The sequence below is a fragment of the Quercus suber genome, unplaced genomic scaffold (genome assembly GCF_002906115.3).
Source record: "Quercus suber isolate HL8 unplaced genomic scaffold, Cork oak 2.0 scaffold_389, whole genome shotgun sequence".
Lineage (NCBI taxonomy): Eukaryota > Viridiplantae > Streptophyta > Magnoliopsida > Fagales > Fagaceae > Quercus > Quercus suber.
This window is the reverse complement of record NW_027069841.1, coordinates 519453-525734: the sequence shown is the minus strand read 5'-3', so window position 1 is coordinate 525734 and position 6282 is coordinate 519453. Positions and strand designations below refer to the sequence as shown.

At 31.2% G+C, this 6282-nt stretch overlaps 1 non-coding gene across 1 annotated transcript; it reads left to right on the top strand.

The window, feature by feature from the left end:
• Positions 1–4447: 4447 nt before the first annotated feature.
• On the top strand, positions 4448–4554 carry LOC111994242 (small nucleolar RNA R71). The gene has a single exon (XR_002881055.1). It is a non-coding gene; the product is annotated as a small nucleolar RNA R71 (small nucleolar RNA).
• Positions 4555–6282: the final 1728 nt, after the last annotated feature.

The following is a 6282-nucleotide window of genomic DNA, read 5'->3' as shown; positions in this document are numbered from 1 at the left end:
CTCTCTCTCTCTCTCTCTCTCAACTTATTTGGCTTTTTTGTTGTTATTTTTTTCAACCGATTAAAATTGTTTCTTTAATCTACGTGCCCCCCCCCCCCTTCTATCTCTCTCTCTCTCTCTCTCTCTCAACTTATTTGGCTTTTTTGTTGTTATTTTTTTCTTTTTCAAAATTTTGATTTATTTTTTCTTTCTGAAAATTTGGGTTTTTTTTTTCTTTGTTTTTGTTTGCAGACTCTTTGCTTATATTTGGGAATCACATAGTTTTTGTAAAATGAATGTTGAGAGTTATATAATTTTTATGAAATGAATGTTTTCTTTTTTCACCTTTAAGCTAAACTATTTGCCATTATCCAAAAACAAGTTAAACTATTTTCTTTTTCGTGTGATTGATTTGATTTTTTTTTCTTCTAAAAATACTAAGTATTTTAACACATACACGGGGAGAGGGGAGAATGTTTTAAAGAATTGATTGGATTTTATGAGTAAAAAAATATATGCCACATATTTAATTATTGCATGATATTTGATCTTTTTTTTTTTTTTTTGGGAGAATAAAATTTAGTCTAGATAGGTTGTGGAGAGAGAGAGAGAGAGAGAGAGAGAGAGAGAGAGATCCCTTTTTCTTTTTTGGAAAATTTTAATTGCAAACTTATTGTGATTTTTATAGAGCACTATTCAAAAAGCTCTTGTATTTTCTTTTCTTTAAGAATTTTAAAAAATTATTGAAGTAGTCAAACTGTTTTACTTTGATCAGAATTTGGAATAATGAAATATTTTGGTATAGAATAATATCAGTGTACTGTTTCGTGGTTACTGCTAGTTATACACTTACATACATATTTAGATGCTTGTATGTATTTATATATTTTCAAGTTTAATTATAATAATCATTGAAATCAACATATTTTATAAGCCCAAATATTAGCCTAATATAATAAGACAACATATCTTAGCTTAAATAACATGTTTCATTTCATTTTATTTTATTTTTTTTAATTTTTAACATTATTTGTTGTTTTTTACTATACCAACCAAAACAATAATACTCGTCGAAATACCCAAAACATCACTAATACAACTCATACATCTTGATATTTTCTCTTTATTAAGTACATTTTAGAAAAGTTGATACGGTATTTCTAATATTGGTACGGCGCTTCCTTAAAAAAGGGGACCGCAATCCATCCATCTCTAGACCAATCAAGCACAAGTTCTGCAACTTAAAGTATATATATATATATATATATACTTTAAGTTGACCGACAAACAGATTTGTCCGCCACTTTATTTTTCTGTTTTTGTTTTTGTTTTTTTCTGTAATTTCTCTAACTATATTTTTAGTGGGCAGGAGTCTTCGTCTCATTAACTACCCGCTCAAAGGAAATAAATGTCGGCGGTTGTATTTGTCTGGATGTGATTTGTAGCTGTCTAAACTAATTAATGTTATTTGATTTCACTTCCCAATCAATTTTTTTTTTGGGGGAAAAATTAAGGACAATGGTAAACTAATTTTAAAAAGTTTTTATAGGAAAAGAGAAAATAATAGGTAAATTATATGTTTGATCTCTATCTTGTACACCATATTTCAATTTGATTCTTAATTTTTCAATTGTGTCAATTTGGTTTATAACATTTCAGTACCATGTCAATTTATTCATTGCCGTTATCTTTTAAATGAAAATTGATAACATGTTAAATGACCAAAATAAATATAAAAAAATTAGCTTCCGTTTATATGATAATATACTAAAATTTTTATTTTGGCTATTTGCCATACAAGCAAAATTTTATAAAATATATAACGGCAGAGCCTAAATTGACACGACACTAAAAGATTAATGACCAAATTAACACAATTGAAAGGTAAGAGATCAAATTGATATATGGTGTAAAAACTAGGAACCAAATATGTAATTTATCCAAATACAATTAATGTTTTAACAGTCTATTCAATTTTTCATTAACTTGGCTATTAACAAATTAAAATGCCCTAAAAATAGCCATTAATATGACCGATTTTCTTTATACCACACCCACACATATTGAGATTGTCATGTAGCCAGCTGCCAACAGCGGCTAAGGTGTGTACATTTCAAGTTTTCAACTCGACGCCAGCTGACAAATTTTTATTTTTATTTTTATTTTTTATTTTTTATTTTTTATTTTGTAAAGTCTAAGCTGTAAACATCACCCACATGCCACAAGGCCCACAACTGCATATATTCTTTCTCCGCGGCCACATGCAGTCTACCCCCCTCTACCCGCAACAAAGCATAAAAGCCTTTTTCCTGCTAGTCTATTGAAAGATCCTGCAAAGAATTTTTTTACATGGTGATTCTTGCTGAAAGAAGGCATATATATATATACATGTGTGTGTAAATTTTTTGTTTGATAAGAAAATTGTAGGGCTTTTTTTATAATTTTTTTCTACTTTAATAATTCAATTTTTACAATAAATAAGGAAGAAGAATTCAAAACCCTATTCTCTTTATAAATTAAATCAAATAATTTCACTAAATTATAAAACTTTTGAGTACTAAAACCAAATTAGCAAGTGAGCATCTCAACTACCAGGGTTACGATTTATTTTTTCTTTCAAGAATTTTAAGTGATACACGAAAATTTGTGCACATATAATAAGTACATTATTACACGAGAACTAATCAATAAATTATCAATTTTATCAAAATTTATGCGTCTCATTTTGGAAACTAATCATACAAATGGGGAACATTTTTCTAATCATTCCATGAATATTATGAATTATTTCATCATGTTAATAAGAAAAATCATCCTACCATGATTATTTTTGGTAGAGACAAAGTTAGAATTTTGAGTAAGGGGGGCCTAAACAAGTCACCAAAATTTGTCACCGTATACTTCTCTCACTTTAAAATTTTATTATTTATTATTTTATCAATTTATTTGCTCTCAATTTATTACTACTATATCTAATGCCAAGCATTATGGACAAACTAAATTTATTTTTTCCAATTTAAAAACCTATCAGTTCAAAAATAATTAATTAATTAGTTTTTAGTTTATTAATTTATTTGTTCCCAAATTATTAGTTCTAACACTTTAGTATGTGTGACATTTTTATTTTGGTTGGGTCTTTGGGATATGTAAAAAATTCTTACATACTCCTAGAATATATGATGTAGTCCTCATTTCTCTCACATTTATGATGAAACTCATCATGAATGTGAAAGGAGGGGTACAAAATTGATAAATTAAAAAAAAAAAAAAAATTTAGACCCCTTAAACACAACCAGATTAACCTAGTTATTTATCCAAGTGATTACTTAGTCAAATTATGCATATCTAGATTAACACAAATATATCATATTGATAAGTGTAATTTTTACATGATTTTTATTATCCTCTTATTTATTAAAATTGTTAGTTTTCCTTTATTTCTTTTGATTTGATTTGATTTTTTTATTTATATTTATCTATTCATTTGTGCTTTGAAGGAATGAGAAGAGCAAGGAATCAAAGGAATTTTGTACAAAATCCAAGTCCAATTTGGATTAGGATTCCAGCCTGCACATCAGTTAGTATTTTCAGCATAACTTTGGGCTCAGATATCCAATCGAGATGATTCAAGTTGGGCTGGAAAGTTAACTTAAAGGGCTACAACTTTGTAGTTTTCCTTCATCTTTGACTCCTCATTATCCACAGGTTTATCTTGTTTGGCATTTGTTACTTTTGGCTCCTCATATGTTCGCCCACTTCTCAATGATATTGCCTTTACATGTTCTTTTGGATTGGTGACAGTGTTGCTTGGCAAAGTTCCTGCAGTCCTCTCTGTGAGCATGCTTGAGAGCTGACCGATTTGCACCTCAAGATTGTGGATTGAAGCTGAGTGGTTTTGGATCGCCACATCTGTCTTTGCATGTACTGCATGAACATGTCCTCAAGTGTCGGCTTCTTCTCTTGCTGTGGAAATTGCTGAGGTGGTTTAGCTTGCCTTGGTTATTGCTCCATGAGAAGTTAGGGTGATTCCTCCATCCAGGATTGTACGTGTTCGAGTATGGATTATTTTGACGTTGAAAATTTGACATCGTAATTTGTCTGTCCATAACTCGATTGGGCAAAAGGATTTCCCACTTGGCAGTCGACACTTGAATGATTTCCTGCACAATGATCACAAACAACATTAGTTTGAATAGCATTAACATTCATTTTACCTAGTTGTTGAGACAAAGTTGCCATTTGTGCCGCCAATGAGGTAATAGAATCAAGTTCTAAAACTCCAGCTGCCTTTCTTGGCATTGCTCTTTCTGTAGGCCATTGATAATTGTTGGATGCCAATTCTTCCAGAAGTTCATAGGCTGCCTCATGAGTTTTACTCATTAAAGCTCCACCAGCTGCTGCATCAACCATAGACCTGTTTGTAGCTCCTAGACCATTGTAGAATGTTTGCACTTGAAGCCATGCTGGAAGGTCATGATGAGGACACCTTCGCAATAATTCTTTGTACCTCTCCCATGCTTCATATAATGATTCACCCTCAAATTGGATGAACGTGGTGATATCATTCCTTAGCTTTGCTGTCTTTGCGGGAGGAAATATTTTGCTAAAAATTTTTGTGCCAACTCCTCCCATGTAGTAATGATGCCAGGTGGCAAAGAATTCAACCAAACTTTTGCTTTATCCCTAAGTGAGAAGGGAAAAAGCCTTAGTCGAATCGCATCATCTGTCACTCCATTATGTTTAAAAGTATCACAAATTTCCAAGAAATTTGAATATGGACATTAGGATCCTCTTGTGACAGCCCCCGAACTGGACAGTCTGCTGTATCATCTGAATGATGGCCGGCTTGATCTCAAAATTATTGGCTTGTATGGTGGCCTCCTTATGCTCGATGTAGCTCCATTTACCGAGGGCATAGCATAATCCCTTAACACCTTTTGCTCTTGATCGGCCATCTTAGATAGAGATGTGTTGGCCTCTTTCTTCTTTTCCTTCTTGAGCTGACGTAAGGTTCTTTCAATTTCAGGATCAAAGATTGTATGGTCTAATGGTTTAGATCAGGGCATGCACTTCTACTTCCTGAAAGAAAGAAAACAAACTCAGATGCACCTAATTTTTTTTTTATTAAATAAAATAAAATCCAAAGTAGTAAATATCTAGCTAGTATCAATATCAATAACAAATAGTTAATCCCCAGCAACGGCGCCAAAAACTTGTTCGCGTAAAATAATCTGCAAGCGCACAGAATCGTAACAAGTAGTAAAGTGTTTTTAGAAAACGAATGTCGAACCCACAGGGATTAACTATATTATTGAATACCGAAATTTACTAAATTAAGTACTATTTGGAAAATCGAAAATGGATGGAACGTTCTACTATTTGAATTAAATTAAACTATTTAATAAAAATAAATCTATGAATAAAAAAATAACAAAGCGTAAAATCTAAAAGTGTAAAAATATGATAAGAATGGATCTAGAGCAGTTGATTTCACCTAACAAATCCCACACAATTTATTCTTCCTAATTATTAAATTCTAATAATCTCCCGTTGATGATTAAAAATTCCTTAAGTATTCAATATCTTCTCTCGAATAATATTAAAAATATTTCAACTAACAATTCCATATCTCTATGTGAATTTAATTAATTGGAGACTCATTACGTACTTTGAATTTTTTGAAAAATCACACTAGTCGCGGTAAAGCATCTCTACTTTCGCTCAACTAATGGTGTTTAATTCTAGAACTAAAATAACAAATCACCTCTCGGTCTCATTGTAATTCAATTGATCAAACCATAATTCGTAAAAAATAGTAAGCATTAAGAATAAGAATTAAACACTCAATCATGGAAATATTAAAAATAAAATAATTCAAAATATAAATTGTGTGTTCATTGCTAGACTACATCAACGCTCTAGAAAATAAAATTTAGTTCATAATAAAACTAAAAGAAAACAAATAAAACTTATGTCTTTCATCTGATGGTTGATCAACATGAAGCTCTCGCCTTTGCCCTCAGATCCTCCTCTTCAGAAAGACTCCTAAAAGAAAAATCTTCAATGCGGCAGCCCCCTTTTCCTCTCAGGTTTTTTTTTTTTTTTTTTTTTTTTTACCCTAAAGAGCCTTTAAATAGGTCAAGGAATCCTATTCCCGTTTGGAGAAAATCCCAGATTTTTAGGCTTCACTTAACTGACGATTTTGGCCCATTTAACGTCAGAATTCAGACTTTTGGTAAACTACAAAGTTGTAGCCCTTTAAGTTAACTTTCCAGCCCAACTTGAATCATCTCGATTGGATAT